This window comes from Excalfactoria chinensis, chromosome 2 (genome assembly GCF_039878825.1).
Source record: "Excalfactoria chinensis isolate bCotChi1 chromosome 2, bCotChi1.hap2, whole genome shotgun sequence".
Classification (NCBI taxonomy): Eukaryota; Metazoa; Chordata; class Aves; order Galliformes; family Phasianidae; genus Excalfactoria; species Excalfactoria chinensis.
Genome location: NC_092826.1, coordinates 124,489,334 through 124,513,271, shown reverse-complemented (window position 1 = coordinate 124,513,271; position 23,938 = coordinate 124,489,334). Strand labels below are relative to the sequence as shown.

Sequence of the window (23,938 nt, the reverse complement as noted above, 5' to 3'; positions counted from 1 at the left end):
CCTTGATAACATGTTTCACTGTCTTAGGAAGCGAATGCAGAATGCTTTCAAGAATGGGATATTTAAAAATAGGACTTTTCATTTTATTTATGTTGTATTCATTTGTGACGCACTTAACTTACTGCATGATAGAGGATTGGGTGACATAGTGCAACTTATGATACATATAAGGCAGGTAACAAGCACTGTACAGATTTCTGCTTTTCCTAGCTTCTCTCCGGGTTGTTCTGCTTCTACTAGAACTTTTCTCTGTGTTTTTATTTTAAATCATTTTTAGTGATAAAATATTAGCATGGCATCAGACTGCAATTATGATCAGAAGAGAATGAAAATGAGTTGTTGTTGTTTTTTTTTTACTTGAAAGAAAAATATTTTTTCAAGTCTGGAAATTATTGGAAAAAAAGTCACTAAATAGAAGTAATTTGTCACAGCAATGGAGATGTTCCATTCTTGTTGAAATCTTCACTTAAGATTTTGATGTCCAGAGTTTGGTCTTTGAGGTGAAAAATTGAGGTTTCATTTCCTGGAGCCATGGCCATTTGAGAGGGTAGTTAATTTAAGAGCTGTGCACATGATCCTGTGGGCAGATAAGCTCGTATCTTATGTTAATGTTGGGGCCAACTGAAATTTCTGATCTGTGAGACAGAAGGATGCATCCTTCAGAGTGCCAAAAATCAAGGCCATTAAGACTTCAGTTTGGGATCTGGGAAGCTTCAGTGAGTCCCTGGTTTTAGTCAGCTGCATTTTTATTCAGGCCCGGATCTTAACTTAGGTCCTCTTGTGACCTACATAGCTTCTTCAAGCAAGGGTGATTCTTCTGTGTGGGGTAGTTCTGGAACACATCAAGGAGATGAAACGAGTAGTGCTCAAATGCTTAATCCCTTGTGTGGAATTGCTCTGTTAGGAAAGGCTGAGTGGGGTACCCTAGGCCTATGCCAACAGGCCTATGGTATTCCTTTTTGGAAATTGGCAAACCAAGAGATTTAATTTAGATCTTCTAAGCCTAGTACCTTCAATGTCAGAATGTAGGATGGTATGACAAAGCTCACTTGCATACTCTTGTTCAAAGCAAATTGAGTTTTCCATTGTTGAAATCTGGAAAAATAAAGTCAAATGCAAGATGTTTTGTGAGATGGGAAACAGTTTTCTCCTCAGCTCTATTTTGGATTGGGATAAGGGGTTTACTCTTCTGGCAGAAGACCTTATTACATAGTGTGTGATGCTGTCTGATGCTAGAACCAAACATGTTTATCTGCCTTTTCACACTCAGAAGTCTCTTTCTAAATGCAAAAACTGATTTATTTTTTTCCTGTTTTGACCTACAGCTCCTGTCTCTTCATTCCTAGCTACCCCAGCCTTAACAGTGCACATTTGTTTCTTCCAGTCTTAACACAGAGTTGTTTTATTTTCTTGATGTGGTTAGGTGACACAGATTTTATGTCGTGGACTCTATTAGAAATAATTAATCTAGATAAAATGGAATTTGAAAATGTGCATTATAAAGGAAATAGCATTTCATTTACATTTCTTTAAATCTCATTTGATTTATAGCCTTACATCCTAGAAAGATAATTCTGCGTTGGCCCCATCTTGAATTTAATTAGTGAACTCCTCTATTATAGAAATGCATTCCATCCAGAGTAGTCTTTATATTTAGCAGATAAACAGTATACATCATGGACTGAGGATCTAAATAAGGGTACAAGACACTGAAAGGTAAGCTCTTTAATAACTTTTAAATAATTTTACTCTTTATATGTAGCAAAATGGAAGAATGCTAATATGTATATATATTTAATTTTCAGTTTTGTTTTGATTTCATCTTGAAGTATTAGAAAGTTCTCAAAGAGCCTATTTGAAACAAAATTGTAACTGCTTCCTTGAAGGGGTAAGTGCATAGCTATTATTGATGAAGATAAATAGCAATGATAGGTATTATCTAGGGGAAATCTTTGTAAAATATTTTTTGCCTTAATAATAAGGTAGATTAAAGTGTAGATTAAAACTAACGTAGTGCACTGATCTTTGAAAGAATATCTTATGCTATCAAAATAAACCCTATGAGAGAAAAGAGAGCAGGGGGAGTGGGAGGAGAGTGGATTGATGGATGGAGGTTGGAGTTCAGTTGCTGTTTTGCCACCAGCAGTATTACTTCTGAAGACAGTCCAAACTGATGGAATTTGTTTTGTAGCATGGTGGATATATCTGAAACAGAATGGGATTCATTGGAAAAAAAAGAAATGTACTCTCATGTTTCTTATTTTTTTTTAGCATTAGAAGCCTAATTCTGTAGATGTATAGCATGCTTGTTAGAATCACAAAGCCTCTCTGGGATTTTCAGGGTCAGCTGCTGCAAACTACAAGTGTTGCACCTTCTTAATACTGAGCTAACTTGAAAGGTGTAAGCCAGGCATAGAAGCACGCTAGTCTAGGAATGCTACATAAACTAAGCAGCTTTTTTTTAGTGATGAGTCTGTAGGACTTCCAGCAGCCTTTCTATGGCATTATATTAATGAATGTATGTGAAAATGCATATAACTTACTGGTTTTTTTTTTTTTTCCCCAATTATTTCAAATGTAAGGTTTTTATCACTTCTGCTGCAAATGAAGTTTCTTGGCATTGAATACAAACAAAACGTTAGCATGTTAATACAAACAAAATTTATGCCGTTCATGCAGAGAAATGAGTTAACTTTGTTAAAGACCTTGTGGTATTATTTCTCCATTTAGAACTTTCAGAGAGGATTTTCATTCTGAATGCAAGTGTTCTCAAAATTAAAAAAAAAACCACCACCACAGAATGTGATTTGATAGGTGATTTTGCCAATAGGCTGTAACTGTAAACTGATCTTCCAGGTTAAGGTGGTAAAAGAACAGAATAATTAAAGATGGCAAAAATCTATTTATTGATCTCTCATAACACATGGCTAAATGAAGAAGTAGGCGCTCAATCTAATAATCTTTCCTTTGGGGAAATTAAACACTTAAAACAGTTTGCCGTAATGAGCTGCAACTTACTATACTTTTATGTCTATCTGTATGCTTTGAAGCGTGTTTTATCCTTTGTGATAAAATCTTAAATCTGTTCCTGGTAAATCTCTGCGAAGTGTATAGCAAAGCAAAGGTCCAAGTGATGTGAAGCTTTCTATAAGATAAAGGCTGGTTCTTGAATAGCAGTCTTCTTGCTAGACTGTGTGACTGGAAGCACAGGGGTTGTCCTCATTACATTGAGTCCCTGTATAGGCCTTTCTCACTTCCACTTTCATGGTAATATGACCTTAAATCATGTGGAAGCAAGTAGCAGCTTATGTCTGTGCACTTCTTCTATTTGAGGGCTTGCAAAATGTCATCTTGCAATTCCTTTATATGTAAGTGACTCTGTTTCCAGCAGATATAAATTATATGTAAAATGGGAAATATAACTTAGTGTAAAAATGGAAAATAAGAAAACAGATCAGATTTGGTTTACAAAGCATGTTTGGTTAAGACCTTATGTGAAGAAGGAAGGTCCTTAGCAAAGAGAAGATAATTTTATCGTTCCTCTTTGTGGAGGGAGATGAGCTCTACATTGTTGTTAGTGAACCTAAGTACAGTTGATTTTGTTAAAGCTGCAAATACAGCCAGCTAGTTTTATTTAGACACACTAATTCCAAGGAATAAATTAACAGAACTCTTTGATTATTTGTATAGAAATAATTTACAACACTACATTCAAATACAATTGAATTGTAATATAAAACTGCATTTTTCTTAGGTATTCATGTTTTGATGATATTCAGTAGAATTTTGCAAATTAAAATCTTGTAAAATTCTTAAATTTGAATGAGAGCCTACAGTGCTACATATTCAGTGACTTTGAATTTGAAATGTTGCATGCTTAATTAATTAATTAATTAATTATTTTTTTTTTAAAATATTAAGCATTAACTGCCTTCAGTTGAATTTATATGGATTCAAGAGAGGGTGACGGAAGACAAAAAAAATATATATTTTTTTTTTGAAAAAAGACATGAAGAAAAAAAATTGGGCATGGTTTCAGATATGGTACAAATAGATATGCAAATATATGTAGATACATATACATATGTATAAAACCAAAGGAGGAATTAAAATCATATTACTGCTGTGCTTGTTCACATCTGCATGTCTGTAATTAGAAATTAGCCCTAACAGATACTGAGACGTAGCTCCATTTTTGGAATGCATTGACCAACCTGTTTACTCGCTCAAACATAGAACTCTCAAACTGCCAAAACAGATTGTAGATAAGATTGGCAGAAGATGCTAAGAACAAGGCCTGGAGTTTCATTTGTAGTATTCATGGTGTAATGCCTGCAGAAACTTGTCTCTAAGGACTTTTTTCCCTGCATTGAACTCAAGGGAAGGAGAAGAGTAGCATGAAAGGAAACAAGAAAAATTGATTGCAGCGTGGATGTCTACATTTCGCAAAACCAGCCCTGGCACATCAACCAAGAGACTGGGTAAGCATATTAAGCTACATACAAAAAGACCTTAAGGTATTCTAGTCAGTGCTGGGATTTTCACTGCTTCTGAAGTGATTCACACTGATCTGACTGTCTCTATATTACTTAGCACCATTTTAGTTGTTTCGTTCATAAAATATGCATATAATCATATACTATAACTGTATCTTGTTACATAACAAGAGTAGCAGTTTATGAACTGCTGCATGTATGTAGCAGATGTGCAAGTCTCAGCTCATGATGGTACTGATTGTCTTCTTCCATTGGCAGTTTAATGTAGCTCCAAGAGCTATTAATTACATGGAGTGCTGTAGGTTTAATTCCACACAACTGCATTTCAAATATGCTGTGTGTAACTCATGTAATGAAACAAATAACTCTTACATTCAATCATATTTTTTTTCTGGTTGGAAGGTAGGAGGTTGACTATGTAATTCCTATTCCTAATATAAGCGTACCTCATTAAAGAGATTGAAACTTGTGCTGTGCTCTTGTACAGTCATTTCCAGCCTTGTCCCAGTCCTGGGTTCCTCTTCTAGTCTTGCTTTTTGTACATGCATACAAATAGACATTCTGAGAAGCCCACCGTCCTTTGACTTTCTGTTATTTCTATGTTGAAGTATTTTGACTTTTTATTCCTGTAAGTATAAATAATTCTGCCTTCAAAGGCAGGGTCCCAATAAATGCTTTAGAAATGACGCAGGAAAAGAATCACATTAATTTTCGATGACAATGAATATTTTCTTCAAACAGATTCTTATACAGCTTCACATACTATATAACTCTCAGAAATTTGTATGGTGACTGAACCCATGCTTAAGAAATGATGAGTGTAAGGAAATGTAAATAGTATTTTAGATAGAAACTATGCTGAGTGAGCAGCTGGGGATCTCTAAGGGTGCTTTTCAAACATCAGTGTATATTCAACTTAAAGATTCTGTGATTCTATGAAAAGCCTTTCATTAATGATCATTGTTAAAATATTATTAAAGTTAGGAAAATACTATGTTAAATTAACTCCTCTATGCATGAATTATTTTCCTACATTTTCAGTAGAAAATCAAATTATATAATGGCCTGTTGCTCTCTTCACTTCTTCCTGCTTTGATCTCCATGTAGAACAGTCAACAAGCATTCAGCTTTGTAATACTTTTCATTTATTATATTTTTACTGTGCCAGACAATATCATTTAAACCATAAATTGTTCCTTTGAGAACAACCAGTAACTTCCTTCTGGACTTCTCCTTAAATCTTCTTTCTCACTTCTTTACTGTATGGAATCAAATTATTTTAAGTATGTTTTAAGAAGTGGGAAGGTGTTGGAATCCTCTTTTATGTAGCTCTTATTTGCAAATCTTTGCTAAGGAATTTTACAGCTGTTTACTGGAAAAGACGAAATCATTGAGAATCCAGAGCATTATGATCCTGTTGCACCAGAGTGACGCTGACTTCTTGCACTGTCCCCATGCCCTTCTCAGGTACTCTTTGTTGGTCATCTCCCAGTTTTCTTAATCCCTGTAATGTGTATGACAATAAATCCAAACGTGGGGAAAAAAAGTAATTTTTTTTGACTCTGAAATGCCAAGACGAAGAATACTTTTTGGATGGTCAGCTACTCACTAAAGTCATTGTGTCAGGATCTGCCAGTACAAGTGAAATTGAATAACATCGCAAACTTAAGCACAGGAAAATTTGTAAGCATCAGTCACATTAGGTAATATTTCATTGGTGTAGTAAAGCCAGTCTCCATCCATAACAGGGTGATGCTCTTCTGCTGAAGATCAGCTACCTGGTCCAGAGCAGGAAAAGCTTTAGAATGTATCATGTTAAAAGATGACTTATTTTATTACACAACTGGAAAGATGCATAACTCTTCAACAGAAAGAATGGAAGGATTTTTACCAATGAGTAGTTGGAAAACAGAATTGTGCCCAAGAGAGGCAACTGTATTTGGAAAAGCTGTTAGTGTTAAAAGCAGGAATTTATAATGGTCATCGGTGGATAGCTGGACCTATTATATACCATACTGCCTGTAAAAGCATTAGGTGTGTAAATTCAGATGGGTGTTTGGGTATGTCCATTGTAATATTAAACCCAAATGTATAGTGAGCTTCTGGTAAGCAATGAATATATGAAAGAAAAACTATGAGCAGATTGTCTAAAATGGAACTGCTTGTCTGTCAGAGCTGAGTGTTTGGACTTGAATGGCATGTGACCTTGGGACAATTTCTGCTGGGGAAGGATCTCTTTCAGCAGCCCAACAGTGAGCAGTGATAACTGCTCGAAGAACCCTCTCAACTATGAGGCTGAAACTGTCCTCAGAGATGTAAGGGGAAATAGTTTAGCTTGAATGGATCTGTGGTAGTTGAAGGAAGCAGATGTGACACCCATGTAGGTGCTTTTTAAATAATCCTATTCCATCCGGCTTTATTCTTAGATTCAATCAGAAAAAAAACAATTTCACTCTTTTTAAAAATTAAGGTTTTTTTTTTTTTTTTTTTTTTTTTTTTTTTTTTTTTTTAATGGATAGTTATGCTTTATTAATATTTTTTCCCTAGGATTTCCAAAGTCTTTTTAATAGAAGAAATTAATGTAAATGTTCCTTATTTTCTTCTGTATCACTGTTTTCATTTGAAATTAAGTGATTGCAAAAGCTGTCAAGCTTTTGTGAAGTTAAAATATATGTCAAAGTTTCTAAAAGTCTTCAGTGATGTTCCAACAGAGAATAGAAGAGTCTTATTGATTCTAATTGAAATAAATAAATTTGTCAGAATGACTGTAACCATGCTCACTATATTGACAATATGAAATGAGTTGTGTGGTGGAAATAAAACAAGCCATTTAGAGATATCCCTAAAGGTTTGGATTTATTGTACTGTTTAAATTGGTCAACTCATGCATGAGAAATGCATGCTAGTTGTAAATTGGATGCAAACCTGTATACTTTAAGGGAAATTGAATCAAATGGTAATCTAAATATGTTGATAGAGATGTTTTTGTATATTTTCTCTTTAGAAAATAGCAACAAAGGTAAGCATTACAGAGAAATTATAACGGATGTTTGTGTTTAGAACTGTGTCATTCAACTTCAGAACCAAAGTGATTGCATTCATTTATGTCACTGGCACTAATAAATATTACTTTCATATTGGTTAACCTGTGTTTGAATTGATGGGATGCTTTACATAAGGTACACTTTAATTTAGAATGGTCTCTTTCATTATGATCAAAACATTTCATAGAATCATAGAATCATAGAATTATCCAGGTTGGAAAAGACCTTGAAGATCATCAAGTCCAACCGCAGCCTAACCAGTACCCCATCTCTAAGAAAAACAAAACAAAACAAAACAAAACAAAACAAAACAAAAAAAAAACAAAAAAAACAAAAAAAAAACCAACCTCTGCTAAATCATATCCCTGAGTACCACATCCAAACGGCTCTTAAACACATCCAGGGATGGCGATTCAACCACCTCCCTGGGGAGCCCATTCCAGTACCTAACCACCCTTTCTGTAAAGAAGTTCTTCCTAATATCCAACCTAAACTTGCCCTGGCGCAACTTGAGGCCATTTCCCCTCGTCCTGTCACTTGTCACTAGTGAGAAGAGACCTGCCCCACTCTCACTGTAAGAACCTTTCAGGTACTGGAAGACGGCAATAAGGTCTCCCCTCAGTCTCCTCTTCCTCAGGCTAAACAGCCCCAGCTTCCTTAGCCTCTCCTCATAGGGCTGATTCTCCAAGCCCTTCACGAACCTCGTTGCCCTTCTCTGGACCTGCTCCAGTACCTCCATATCTTTCTTGTGCTGAGGTGCCCAAAACTGGACACAGTACTCGAGGTGAGGCCTCACCAATGCCGAGTACAGGGGCAGGATGACTTCCTTAGTCCTGCTCAGCACACCATTCTTGATACAAGCCAGGATGCCGTTGGCCTTCTTGGCCACCCGGGCACACTGTCGGCTCATGTTCAGCCGTGCATCAATCAGTACCCCCAGGTCCATTTCCTCCACACAGTCCTCCAGCCACTCCGCCCCAAGCCTATAGCGCTGCCTGGGGTTGTTGTGGCCGAAGTGCAGGACTCTGCATTTGGCCTTTGGCATTTGATCCAATCTAGAAGAATACTTGGGCTTTTTCTGGCTAAAATAATAATAAAAAAGATGTATCTGGTTTGTTTCACCTTCTATTTATTATGTAATACTCATTAAATAGCAAGGCAAGTTTCTTATGAAAAACATCAGCAATTTAAGATACAATTCAATAATCTTCAAATATATAATGCAGTGTTTAATGAATTTCATTTTAATCCATGGCAATTAATGTTTCTTGTCAGCAGATGCAGAAGTAAAACCTTACACTAGTATGTACTTACTAAAATCTCTGAACATCCTAATTGGAGTCTAAAACAGCTATGTAAGTGTAAGCATACAATAGGCAGTTAATCTCTTTTCCCATTTTGCTTCAGTATTGACTAGAACATGTACTAATTTGTAGTGTAGTGTATGCAACAACAATAACAAAATCAGTCTGTGATGAAGACAAGTATAAAAAGTGTTCTTTAGCAACCATTGTTAGCATCAATCTGTTATCTGACTGAAGTGCTTCTGTCATGAAATGCAGGTGACTTCAAGACTTAGTCGATTTGGAAGGCTTCTGATATTGAAACGTATGGCTTTGACTTTTTCTGTGATGGAACTAAGCAACTAAATAATTATGATCTATCCTTCCCCCAGCTTTTTTCATATGCCACTTGAATATATTTAAGCAATATCAAAATCAGTCATTATTTTTAATGAGAATGTATTTTTGAAGCCTGTAGTTTTTACATACAGTAAAAAGAAATGAAATAAAATCTCTTTCTATAGAAACTCAGCTTGGGAGCTGATTAAAATTAAGTTTTTAGAGTGCCAAAAAATTAATTAGCCCAAAAGTTAAACAAGAGAAGTTTGTAAGTCCAGAGATCCTTGAGTAGTTAACTGCTTGTAAGGAAAAGATAATTTCCGATTTTCTTTTTTTCCTACGTTGTCCATTACTGGCTTATCATTGCAGCTTTTAATTCTGCCTTATCTGATGCTTTTGTACTGTACATCAGTTGCTAGGGCAGCATCTTATGCAGTAAACCTCCTGCTGAAGAACAAGATGCTCTGCTTCTTCTAAAGCTAATACCATCTTTAATCTTGATCCCTGGAGATTTGAATGTCTCACCCCTATAATGCTCACAGACTTCATTGACCTTGACAGCAGGGGTATCTGGTCCTCTGTGGCACTCAGTTATTTTTTTTACATGTTAACACATGTGTCTGTGATTTCCTTAGCCTGTCAGTAGTTACATTAGTTGTGACAAAGCCAGCACTGTAGTAAGTGTAATGATTAAACTTTTTAACAATCCTAACACAAGAGAGGAAGCAGACAAAGTTTGTATTTGACATTTCTGCTTATGTATACAGAGATCACAGAGACTAAGAGTTTACTTTTCCAGAAAGCAGATTAGAGTGTCACAGGTATTGCTTTCTGACTGTTTCATTTCTGTTCAAATAGTGGTTTAGTTTCAGAAATGTTTGTTTACTCTTTAAGTTCTTTCTCTGGCTTATGCCAATTTACCCCTCCTGTTAGCAACCACAGTATTTTAATGTAAATCTTTTCAGTATTTTTTCTTATTAGCCTTGAGTTATTTGTTTTTTCTCCTATCTTTTCTCATTTGGTAAGTTAGCAAGCTTGTGTGGCTAAATACTGGCCTTTGGGGAAGACAAGTCTGAAGAAAATGATACTTGAATAGTGATTATCTTGAACTTCAAGGCTGGTCGTCTTCAGCCTTTCTGAGCCCGTGCTTTTTATCTTCCTTTCCTTTTTTCCAGTAGAGAATGATGGCATAAATTGAAACCCTAATCATTTTGGGCAGTCCAACCCTTTTCCAGCCCTAAGATGAAGTGAAATATACTTCAAAGTCATGTCTTCTGTTGATGATGTTAACTGATTTTTAGAGGATTTGGCGTAATAGGGTAAGTGTTCCCAGTTTCCAGAAAATGGGTGGGTAGGGGGCTGAGAAGAATAGTGGGGCTGGTGTGAGTTTGGCACAACAGATTTGATCTTTGAGGAATAAGGAAGACTGGAATGCTAGGAAGCTGTGGTAAGAATCAGAGTGTGCATCAGGGCAAGATCTAGGTGTCTTCAGGGCTGTTACTTGTTATACCAATACTGAGCAGAGCTGGAGCCACTTGGAAGTGCTCTTCCTACAGACACCACTAATAGGAAATCAAGGAGTCAGGGAACCTGAGCAAGCATAATCAGCTCGCCTCATATTTTCTTGCTTGCTCAGCAGGAAGACCTGCTCTGATGTGGGCTGGATTGCCCTTGGCTTCAGTGTTGAGAGCACAAGGGAAATGACCAAAGGATTTCTTTACCTCTATGAAGAGAGATGTAGGTACGAGCAGGGCAAGAGCAGCAGGCATGGAATGAGGTCAGTTGTTTGGCATTGCCTTTTGTTTAACATTCCTTTCTGTGCAGCGTGTGGTTCTGGCTCAGATAATAGCTGGCAAGCTGTCTTGAGTCAAGAAATTGTTAGCAGTTGGGTTCCTTTTCATCAGAAAATTACAAGTTTATGGGTGGAATGGCCTAAAAAAGCTTGGTAGTGATAGAAAATTTAGCAGAATTATTGGCACTGAAAATTATACCAAAAGATATGAAAGGCTCAGTATTGAGGGATTGGAGATTAAACAATTGGTCTGTCTCAAAATAAGGTAGAACAGATACTGAGATGTCACAAACGAAAATTAAACTTTCTGTATGAACAAAAAGCCAAGTGGAATATGCGTATAAAGTAACAGGTAGAATGGAACTGGAAAAGAGAATTTGACTCTTCACTCTTTCTTAAAAGGTAACAGCGAGGAACATGGAATGTAATTTTCAAGCATTGTGTTTAAAAGAAAAATGTGACTTCTTTCATGGCATCCAATGACCCTTCTCGTCTTTCCATTACTTTCTGTTATGGACTAGAAAGCCTTGCTGTGACAGTTTTTTGAAGAGACTGCTAAGATGCAAATGTAACTGGGATATGACAGATGGTCCTTACCTGTGTAGATCTTACTGGTGTTATTTTTTGAGTGTTATCGTTAAGGTATTTGGAATAGCCAAGACATGATAAGACTGAGTGGAGGTGAAGGCTGCTAGGTATTTAAAGGTATTAAGAGCCTTTTAAAGCAAAGAATAACCTTCAGTGTTCTCGTACAGCCACTTCAGTGACCAGATATTCAAGAGTAAGATGGCTTTGGCTAGCATTTTAGCTTTGTCTGGATGTGTGATTTTCAAGTGTATCTCCTAATTAGAACATACAAAGTGGACTAATTACAATTGAAACTAAGCTGAGTGATGTACTCTAGCTGCTAAAGCGTATACAGTCCTTTGGACCAGATTTGAGCTATTCCATAGCTACTCCCATCTCCCATAGAATATGGAGTTTATGCACTCAGCACTGTTTCATTCTATATCTACTCCTGTTATTATGCAAAACCTGCAAATGGAAACATTTCTTATGTTATCCTAGCTAGGAACTAGTTGTCACTTCAGTGTTGCATTCCTGTTGCACTCTAAAGTGATGCTTTAACTACAGGCTTTAAAATTGAGAAAGTGGAAGGGTGGAAGAAGTGGATGCTGAAAATCAGATTGTTGCATGACCTCTGTTTGCCCTGTCAGAGGGTCACTGAGACTTGTCTGGACTGTGCAGTAAACTTGTAATTTATGTTTGTGGAGGATGTCAGGAAGAAGATTCATGCCTGGATGTGCAGGTGCTCCATTAGGATTTAGAAAGACATGGATTGATTAGGTGGTTATTGCCACATGCAAAATTAGCCTGGTCAGAGACCCCTGACAAGGAAGCTTGGTGCATAACCAGAGCACCAGGCTGCAGCTGATAGAGCCTCCAAATGTTAGTGTATGTAACTAAGATATCTTCAGAAATGAATAGGTTTTTTCACACACAGTCACATCTGATATTCTAGGCCAGAACTTTTAGGGATGGCATGCTGCATTTACTACATGTAGAAGCTAACTTTTCCTGTGTTTTTTGAATTTGGATCGGTAGAAGATAAGTACCCACAGTGCATGTGTGTGTATGTAGATATGGTGCAGGTAGCCAGAAATGAAGCTGTACTGGCTACTGTTGCTTTGGGATCAGTGTATAAATATGTACCAGATGTAGGAATCAGACTAGGGAGCAGAGTATATACCACAGGTATAAATGAAACTTTGAATTTAGCTGGTAGGTTTTCTGCAGGAGAAGATATTCCTGTGGTCTAGAACATCTTAAGGAATATGGGCAGTCTGAGGAAATGTGATCCATGTTAGTAATTTGTTTATATTTTGCAATATGACCTTTTCTGACACTAACTCCAAATAAAATGAGAGGGTTGAGAGCTGAAGCACACAGTCCTTCCCCTGTTAAAGTAATAAAACTGACTGTTAAAATGTGGAATTGGCATTCATTCATTTTCATATCCTGCTCAGTGTTCAGTTTCTGTTCTGAAAAGTGTACTGCACAGAAACTGGTCTGTTTGCTTAGCTCAGTTTCTTATCAGTTCTCAAGGACTGGCCTGACAAAAGGGATGGTTTTCAGTAAGGATTTCCTGTATAGCAGGCACTTTGACACACTTCAGTTAGAAGCACTGCATTCAAAGAGTCACTGAGCCAAGTTCTCAACTGTCATCAGGACCACCTCACAGAAATTGTTATACATGTTTTCAGCCTGATCCTGACGCCAGTGCGATTTTTGGCCTTCAGTGTCTAACCAGGTTGTACCTCAGGTACTGCTTGCTTGTTAGTTTCTGTTAGATGTGATTTAATGCATTGGCTAACCAATACTACTTTGTACTAAGAGTGCAGTACATCTGGATTTGAGAAGTCTGCTTTTTATTTCTAACTAACCTTACTGATGGCATTCCTTGTTACCTGTGGCAATTTGTATTGCTTCTGGTTCCCTTTCTATGTAATATAGAGGGCCTGTTGAAAACTGTTTCAAGTTCTAATGAGTGATAAAACATATGACTGGTGTGGCTGCTGGTTGTTATTGTTTATATGTTCAGATTTTGAGAAGCAGCACAAGAGTGGGTGTCTTGAGTCATCAGCTCTAGTTCTCTGTCTTGTGGACAAGACATGTAAATTTCTTAACACATTTGCCAAACTCCAAATCCATCCTTTTTTTTTTTTTTATTTTTTTTTTAATTATTATTATTTTTTTTAAAGGTTGTTTCCTCACTTTGCCTAATGGAAGGTAAAAAGCCCACATTGCAATTTCTGCAATAAATTCAATAAAATCACGGTAAGGGTATGTCTATTCTTATGCTAGAGCTGTCTTTTGTTTTTGTGGCACAGATATCTCCTATATATACCCAGTGAGAGATATAATTCTCAGACATGGCTATATGATGCTGAGCAAGTATGCAGTCTTGATTTGCCTTTGCAGAAGTCTTACTATGCCACAGTATACCATTTCTGCCTTTTCTTATGGGAGTTCAGTTCTTTTGAGCACAGGAAACCAGTGCTGTGTGCTGTAGCTATGTTCTGACACGTTATTTTTAACATTTACTATGGCATCTTGTTAATGTTTTTAGATTTTCTTGTTAACATTTTTAGATTTTCTTGCCTTGAAACATAAGAAGTGTTGCATCTATGTACTAAAGTTCATATCTTGCCTGATAATGGGAGGCATGGCTTGCTTTATTCAAGTGCAATTGTGGAAACTTCACTTTATGACACAGGCTAAAGAAAGTTTAGTTATGTTAGAGTCATTGTTCCAAAAGGCCTTGGCAATTTATAGTCACCTGTAGATTATAGCTTTATGAAAGCAAACTTAAAACTGTGCAGGTGAATAAGGTGATGACTTACCGTTTGTTAAAGTTCATTTTCAAGCATGCTTTTTTTGGATGGTGTAATGATAGAACAGTACTTAAAGCTGTTCAGTTAGCTTTGATGTCCCTACAGATATTTAGCAGTGTTTTCAATTGATCAGCACTAATTTTAAAAAGTTGTTTAGATTTTCTTTTTCTCTTTCTTTTTCTTTTCTTTCTTTCTTTCTTTCTTTCTTTCTTTCTTTCTTTCTTTCTTTCTTTCTTTCTTTCTTTCTTTCTTTCTTTCTTCCTTTCTTTCTTTCTTTCTTTCTTTCTTCCTTTCTTCCTTTCTTTCTTTCTTTCTTTCTTTCTTTCTTTCTTTCTTTCTTTCTTTCTTTCTTTCTTTCTTTCTTTCTTTCTTTCTTTCTTTCTTTCTTTCTTTCTTTCTTTCTTTCTTTCTTTCTTTCTTTCTTTCTTTCTTTCTTTCTTTCTTTCTTCTTCTTTTAATGTCTGCTACCACATGACTATCAATAATCATTTTTTTTTTTTTTTTTTTTTTTTTTTTTCCCCTGTTATTTATTTATTTATTTTTTTAAATTCCTATTCCTTGATCTTTTGTTTCCCTTACAACTCTGGAAGAGATGTTCTGAGTTAGTGCTTATTGAAATGAGGGTTTGTGAGTACATCTTAATCTTTTAAAGCTATATGTCTTACTAGTATCCTGATAGTCTTGTTCTTGCATTTGGTTTTGACAATATCTCTGCTATGACTGTGCTTTCCTGCACAGATGTCTCCACACTTCTGCCTCATACATATGTAGCTTTGGCAGGTTGGTTAGAAATAGTCTTATGTCAGCATAGAGAAAATAAAAGCTTTTTAAATGCTTCCCTCCCCCCCCCCCCTCTGATTTTCAGTCTCAGTCTATGTTCATTAAATTTTGCTGGAATTCTATTACTAAAAGGTTATATTAGATAATGATGATATTAATCCCCTTCTCTGCTGCTTTGTGGTGACCTGCTTGACAGAGTGTGAAAAAGGAGCTTTAATAAGTTAATGTTATTAATAAAGGTACAGATAGCCAAGTTGTTGACAAGCTGTGCTGTCTTGAAAAACAATTAAAAACCCCATCATTTCTTCTAGCAAGGCTTTTTTAATGTGGAATCCACTAGCAGGTCTTACATGTATGAAGAGCAAACAACAGATGAATTTTCCTTTGTGGAAAATTTCCTTTAAGCTTCACTTTGAAAATGGACTTTGAGATTAAATATGGTGATAACGTGAGAGTTTTCTGTTTAGTGAGAAATCTGGTATGTTTTTAAAAAGTGGCACTATTGCTCTTTTTGTCTATGAGAGTCCTTCATGTCAGTATTTGTACACAAAAATAACTCTCATCTAAATTGTTAAGTTGATTGTATGTAAGGCTGTGCAGAAGGGATGTGTGAACAAAGCACAATTCATCAACTGTTCTGCTGTAACTGTCTGTGTGCTTCCTTCTGACCTTAGTCTGTTTTCTTCTTAAAGGAAAATGAGGTCATTCAAGGTACACTAGTCCTAGATGAGAAGTATAGAGGACCTTACATTTTACAAAAGCATTTAAGAAAGTTCCAGAGTAGCTTGTTTCTAATTTCTTTCTGACTAATACAAAAAATATTTTAAAGTTACTTGAAAGTCTTTTGCATACTTGGAACCCATATAGCTGTTTGGCAGCAGATTTTAGTAGCCAGTTTTAACCTAATTCGGGATAGTTTCTAAGTCTTATCAGATTTCTAAATCTAAATGGCTTCTTAAGCCGGTCCCTTATTCAATATGGGTGAGTTGACAGCGGGCTTTACCCTGTGAGAGCAAAAGTATTAACTGAGAATTTTAAGTGACAGTGTTATGTTTATACTTATGTGTAAGCAGGCAAGGGAGCAAGTAGTGACTGAAAGAAATCTGTGAGAATTGTAACTTATTCACAGTCAAGTGCAGAATGTGAAGAGCATAAAAAAACCCCAACATTATAATAGAGAATATCTGAACAATGAAATAATGAGATTAAAAGTGCAGATAAATTTATATATGTAGTTTATAAAATGATGACCTCAAACCTGATCATTATGCCATATGATGACATCAGCTCACTGCTTATTATGTGTCAAAAAGGCAAATAAAACATTAGAAATAAATAGGAAAGCAATAGAAAAGTAAAGGAAAAGCGTCATTGCACATTCTGTCAAAATCCCATTTTCACGCACTGTTTGAATAATGTTTTTGACTTTTACCTTCAAGTTGAAATAAATATGGAAATAAAAAAGCTCAGGAAAGGCATCAATGTTGACCAAATTCATTGAGAGGAATGAATGAATCCAGTCTTAGGAAAAGGTTTGAGAGTTTATAAAGGTGTTACAGAATGATCTACAAAGTAAAAAAGGTAGACAAGGAATGGCTGATCTCCCTGTCTTCAAGTACAAGAACTAGAAACAAAGAAATCTAGTCAGAAGCATAATCAAGACAAGCAAGAGACGTTGTTTCTTTGTGAAAAGTATTAAATGGTGGAATTTGGAAGATCATGTGAGTGCAAAAAGTTTATATTAGCTCAAGGGCAGGGGAAGCATTTAGAAAAAAAATCCACTGTGGAATAGGACAAACCACACCAGGCTCAGGAAATACACCAGACTGAAAACCATTGGAGTCGGGGAGAGTATAACTGGGAGAAGTATTGTATATTTCCCATGTCTTTACTGCAGCTCACTAATGATTGCAGCCGTTTGAATAAAGAACACTAGGCCACATGGATCTGTTGTCTAAGGTAGACACTATTAAAATCTTGGTATAGGAGCAGTGATAAAACATTCATATAACATTTATATTTAAAATATGAAATTTGAAGTGTTCATGTAAAAGATGGAAAGAAATGGATGCTGAATATGAATTCCTATCAAAATAAGAAGCATGCAGAAAGGCAAAAGAGTCCATTATAAATGGCTAACAGATGTAAAAATAATAAAGTTTTTAAAATAAATAATCATTATAAGATGTAGTTTTTAGCTATAACCAAGATAACTTCTGCCAATGTAATCCTATTTCAGTGCAATGGAATGTGGTTTTTAATGTGATCCTTTCCAATTTGTCTTTGCATTCTACATGTTGAATTTGTATTTGAAATCAGTAAACTCTTTCTGATTCAGTTTCTTATGTTTACAATTTAGACATTTTTTTCAATTACATGTAGGAGATACAAAAAATTACAGTGTATTTGGAATGAAGCAGGAAGACATGTCCATTCCCCTTCATAATGGTGCTTGGAACTAGACTACGCATGGCTGCTTGTATAAAGAATATTTGTTGCCTGCGATTAGCAAGGCATCTGTTAGATGGCTGACTGGCAGGTTTCAAGATGTAGTTGTTACTAAAGTGATATCTCAAGTGGGGATGCTTTAGTGGTTTCCACAGGGGTTGATCCTTGGTCAAACGCATTTTAAATGTTTTTATTAGTACTCTAGACAGTGAGATGAAACCTTTGTTGTTTAATGATGCAGATGCAAAAGTAAGTAATACAAGAAATAGAGAGAAATGGTGTGATCTTTTAAGAAGTGCCGTTATAGAGAGATTTCAGATTCTGAGTTAAACGATCAAAATCCAATTCACAAAATATGTATTTTCCATAGTAAAATATATGTGAAACTGGAAAGCAAGGGGTGCATATCACAAGATGAGATGGTTTTGAAAACCAGAAAATATTTGGACTTGATTCTGGTTGTTTATTTCTCTTATTGTAGTACAGGTGCAAATGAGCAAGTATGATCCTTGGAGGTTCAGTAAGAGCAGTGCAGGGCAGAGACAGAATAATGTCTTTACCAGTGGCTGCAGAGAATCAGGGCTGAACTGGAATGTTGCGTCCATGTGCTGAGTTAGATTTGGAATCGCTGCATTTCCCTTCTCTATTCCCAGAATTCAAGGAAGGACAACATAATTTATCCTGGGGGTTGGAAAAACAATGTTAAGCTGTTTGAGTGCCAGCTCTTCATTCAACTGTGAGAAAGAAGCAGCTTTAGTATTGTGTGTAGACATTTATATAAGGGAGAGATATCATAAGTCTCAGACTTGACTGCAGTCCAGAAGACAGTTAAATGCAGATAAGATTTTATCTGGAGGTGACATGGACTGGATCAGATACTTTTAGGTGCTATAAATACAGAGATCTTAAATGCAGTCTTATTGTGCCTAGATCAGCTCGGCATCAAAATAGTTATGTCTGAGACCTGAAGTAATTTTCTTCCACACCTGTGAAAAGACTTGAGTAATTTTTAGTTCTTCTTTTCTGCAGAGTGTTTCTAGATTCTCCTTGTTCTCTGCCAGACTGCTTTACAAGCCTCAGAGTTTGGGGCTCAGACACAAGGGCTTTGGAATGTAAAATGCATTGTTGTGAGAGAAAAGGGCAAGCAAGCTGCGGACAGGGCATACATCTATATGAGAAAGATATGCTCTCAGTTGCTGAAGGAAAGAGTTGCAACATTCTGGTATTTTCCCCATTTCTACAGGAATCTTTTTTTCCTGCTGTCTTTCAGACATTTTATGAGTGCCTTCTCCATGTGCACACTGTGGGTTGCAGTGTACAGACTTGCTTCTCCTGAAGCTTGCTTCTCTTGATTTGCTCTTACTACATGCCTAACTTCCCTGGAGTATCTAGTCTTTAAAATTTCCAACTTACTCTTCTTGTCAGTGCATACGCTTTGCTTTCATTTGTTTATAAACTTTGCTGACTGCAAGGCCCGAGAGAACTAGAGAAGTAACATGCTGGAAGGCCTTCTCTATGTAGACTTTTGGGTCTTTCAGCACATAAATAATTGACTTCATCCTTTAAAATTCTAGTGATTATGTAGGAGTTAAGCAAGGTGTAATGCATGATGAAGGGCTTTCACAGAGATGAGCAATGTCTGTGATGTTCAAGCATTACAGTTTCTTAGGGTATATTCAGTGAACCCAGCAGACTTGGGACAACTATTGCATTGGAAAGGAACAGAAGTTAAGACACTCCTTCAAAGAGACTGTTGTGCCCAGACTCACTGCTGATTGGTAACTGTAGATTTTTGTCCTGAGGTTACTTTATGTTTTTACTTTGCAAGTCACTTTTAATGTATTCACATACTTGTTCTGTCTGCTCTAGCAGCAGGTTAGCTGGAATTTAGTTATGCCTTTTTGCTGCAGTGGGAAAATTGTTTTATTAACCAGTATTGGAATTCCAGTAGATGTGTGTTGATTGCAATATTTTATCATTTATATTCTGCTGCAAGAAATGATAGATTCAGGAGGGGTTTGCCTACACTTTCCAGGAGTTAGGGAGGCAAGGAACAGAATTTATGAAAATGAAACACTGGGTCATTTTTGTACATAGAAAGGAGGCTGCTATGTATTTTAGTCTGTGATTTGACAGTCATTTGGAGCTGATCTACTGCTGTGTTGCTCTTGAAAGAGATTCTACAACTGTCTAGCATGACAGTTCAGGGTATATTCCCATCTGTCCGTGCTGGACGCTAGCACTTGTCATGTGGCAAGGTGAGAGGCCAGAGTTGCTCTTTTAAGTGATGATGAATCTCTGAGTTCATGTAACTGAACTGTGAAACTTTACTCATATGCTTAGTACTAGATAGGAGTGAAGAAGCTAATAAAGTGGGTAGCAAAAGTACTTCTCTTGCAGATGACAGTGATTTAAGAGCCACCAGGCCAAAGCTTTGGCAGAGCTAATTAAATCAGCTTTAATTTCAGTTTAAGCTATTATAGTTGCTGTGTGCATGGAGAAAATTTCACCAAAGGTGAGGCTGACGATGATGATCTAGTCCCTTTCTATAAGAGCCTGGGAGTAATCTGAGTGGCTCAGGCAAATAATCAAAAGTTTTCAGCCTTTTGTGCTTCTCCACCCCTAATGTTCATTGATGATTTTACTGTTGTGAGAAACTGTGCTGGTACATTGTGAGTTTTTGTTCAAGCTGTGACAAAATTATGCCACATCACAGAGTGCAGAATTAATGCTGAGTGAAAGAAATGTGTGTCCACTCAAAAAGGGTCAGCAAATTATCTGGGCCTTTTTCATAATTATGTACTAAGCTAGATACAGATATAGATATAGCTTCATAGGAATCGTGAACCCCATAAGAGTTTTCTATTGACTTGGAATGAGTGGCCTTTATCCTGCAATGTTGAATCCTCAGCATAGAGCTAGAGTTCTGAGGTGTTCACTGAGAGCACCCCAGAGTAACAGAATGCTTTGTTTTGGACCTATCTTTGACTTCAGAGGGCTTTATGATTTCCAAGCTTTTTAATGTGGGTGATCAGTACAGAACACCCTGCTTCAGGGGTTTTAGGGCTGCACAGTATTTGAACAGTCAGTTGGGCCTAGGACATGCAAGAGTAGAGACAGGGCACCTATGAGGAAACTGTCATCTGTTGCAAATTCATTATGGATTTCAGAATGCTTCAGAGACATAAAATAAAATTTCAATACTATTCCTTGTTATTTATGTTCATTAAAAGAGAGAATCACAAATATGTTATGATTGCTCAGATTCACAGAAGAAGCTTCTATTAAAGTTGAGAAGTTACTTTTCAAATACTGGCTTTATAATGTTACATGTGTTAATTGGTACATTTATTCAGTTTGTCTTTAATGTTGGATTTTTCTATTATGTTTTCAGAAAACAATTCAGTTTTTCTGTCTGACTTTTTAAAACTACAATTATAAGAAAAAGGTGAACTTCAGGCAAAAGTGGCCCTGTTTTCCTTTTTTCATGAATGATGAAATTAAAAAAGATGACAGGAATGGACAATTCATATCCTTCAGTTATAAAAATAGAAATCTAGGAAAGAAGTTTGCTACTTGGACTTTTGTGCCAGCTGTACTACAGGATAGAAATGCACTGCTAAAACGGACAGTTCAAGGATAATACAGGAACTGCATTAAACTTCTTAAGTTGTTATTTTGCAATTTCAGTGTGTTTTGCTACAGAGAAAAATTGTCCTGTTATAATCTGGTTTTTATATAGATAATGGGTGCAATTCATTTTGCAGAGACTTCATAATTTTGTTTTGGTATATGAATTACCACTTTGTATATGCCTCTTGGCATTTTCATGCAAATTAGCTTTTCATCAAATGTGTTTTTTGTAGAGTGATTTTCAAAAGATTAGTGTTCAGAATAAGTGGATGAGTATTGAATCTGTACAATTAAAATGTCCTCCAGAAAGAGAGAGGAAGTGCTTTGAGGGTGTGTTGAGACACTGTAGTGAGTATTCAACTCTTGCAATGGCAATAAATGCTTGTGTTGACCCTCTCTTACGAATTTATTTGCCTCTAGTGATACAGACTTTCTCTTAGAAAGCATAAAGACAATAGTTTTTATGGAATTGGTAGCAAACATTGAGACATTGATTGCTTTTTGTTTGTAATGTGAAGCATTTTCTCTTAAGAGACAAATGATTTGTTTATGGTGAATGGTCATCAGGAGCGTGTATAATGCTTTTATTTTCTGCAGAGTCAGAGATTGCCTCAGAGATATCCCTGCTGGTTGGCTTTCTGTCTCTTTCTTGCATAACTGTTGCGGTATGCAAGTCATGTCTTCTGTGACTTGTGTATGATATCCTACTTGTTTAAGTAAGGAGAACGTGCATTGTCTTTCTAGAGGGACTCAAACCAGGTCTGATTCTTTGTATGGATCAATTCCTGGTTTATTCAAACTGTTAGTGACAATTTCTAGTAAACATAAATTATAGATATGAATGTTTTTCCTCTAAGTTATATAGATAATTTCCATTTATAATTCCCTATTGCATGCAGTTTTGATTACAGTGTTAAGGACTACCCCTGTGAAGAAACTCATATGGGTAGACTCTTTTGCTCTACTATGAAATCTTTATTCCTTTACACGAAGGCAGATATTTACCTGTATGGAGCTTGTTGTAAGACTATAGCAAAAAAACTATCCTTCACTTTGGGATAACTTCTTTTTTTGCCTAAGCTTTATAAATGTGGCCTGATTGTGGTGTCCATTCATCTTATTTGATACTCAGTGATTGTTCGAACTGTTTATTTTGACCTCATTCAACAGAAAGGTAGTATTCTTAAACTTCCAGTGTGTTCTGTAAAAAGTGTTATGTTCCCTTGTGCCCCAGAATGGCTGTGCCCTTGATTTGAGCTGCATGGCAGCCAGCAGGCATGCTGGGCTGCTGCCAGGAGGCACCTTGGACCAGCCAGTGGCTGGCTTAAATTGTGCATGTGTTGTGGGAAAGGGCAAGGCAGGGCAAGAAGTGCAAGGGATGGCACAGAGACTTGAGAATTAATGTCTCACTTGGCAGGGATTGCAGACGCCAACTTTACCTGTCAGCTCTTTATATTTTTTCGTGAAAAAATCAGTTAGCTCTGAAGTTACTGATAAAAGTTTTTGTTCACATCTCCAGTTTAATGCAGCTTTGAGTCATGAGGTTTTGGTAGCCCTTCCAATAGTAATAGTATTAAACATATTTTTGCCCTGTTTTGAATTATGAATGAAATGGAACATATCTTTTAAAGTATTTTGTGACTTAAATGACTTTTCATTTGATTTTGTCTGCCTGTGGTCATTTATTCAGTCTTGTTTTGGCATCAATTGGCATTTCTGTAGGAAGGATTAAAGTGTTATTACTAATGACTCTCTTCCCTTCAAAAAATGCCTAGAGAAGCACTGTAACTTAAAGAAATTACAGTAATCAATACAGAGTTCTCGTATCAGCATACAGTAATGAATGTTTTATGTGGTCAAAATTTGTTTCTGTTGGAGAAGGCTTGAAACATTCCTGTTTTGAAGGGAGAAGTGTATACTAGTTTTTGAGTAATATGTGTTACTGATGAGTGACCAGTTACATGCCATATTAGTGCAACTATACTGCAGCTCCTATTTGGATGAAAACGGGGATGTCAAAGAAGGAAAATTAACCATATCCAGAGATACTGTGATGATTCATTGATATTGGAGCATTCTTGATTCGTAGCTTTCAGCCTTATTTATTTATTTTAATTTTAATTTTAATTTTTATTTTCTTTTTTTCAAAGAAACACTGAGAAAAAGAGTAGTTAGAGATTCAGAGAATGCTTGGCAGAAGGGCGGGAGAGATGGAGGAAGAGGAAAAGCTATTGGATTAACACAGACTAATATGACTATTGTTTCTTCCTGCCCTAATGCTGCATTTTTTTGCAGTTTTGTATTGTAACGGGGTGCACCCAGGGAGCACTAAATGTGGCAAGAACTACAATCTTCATTTTTTGTTAAAATTGGGAGCAGTTGTTGTTAACAAGAGAAGTTACCTTCTGAGATTCTGTTTAGGAGTACAATGTGACAAATGTAATACCTCTAAATCACAGTATCACTCTTATTGTTTTTCAGTATATGCTATGATCATGGGGTTTATTTAGTTTTATTCTCTCCAAGATTTCAAGTGATTTGCTATAAGACCTTGAATAAGGACTTGCCAAGATAGAATTTTTGTTGGAAATAATGATGGCCAGCCAAAACAGCATATGTTACTTTTTGATATACCAGTTTGAGTGTAGGCAACTTGCCTGTAACTTGGTGAGAATTAAAGACAGTTATGCACTAAACTTTCTTTAAGAGTAATTGTAAAGTAATAGCA

General features: G+C 36.3%; 1 protein-coding gene across 1 annotated transcript in view; it reads left to right on the top strand.

Moving 5' to 3' along the window:
• The window catches only part of NEBL (nebulette), a 231,978-nt gene that overhangs the window by 105,684 nt on the left and 102,356 nt on the right, over positions 1-23,938 (top strand). The window lies entirely within an intron of this gene.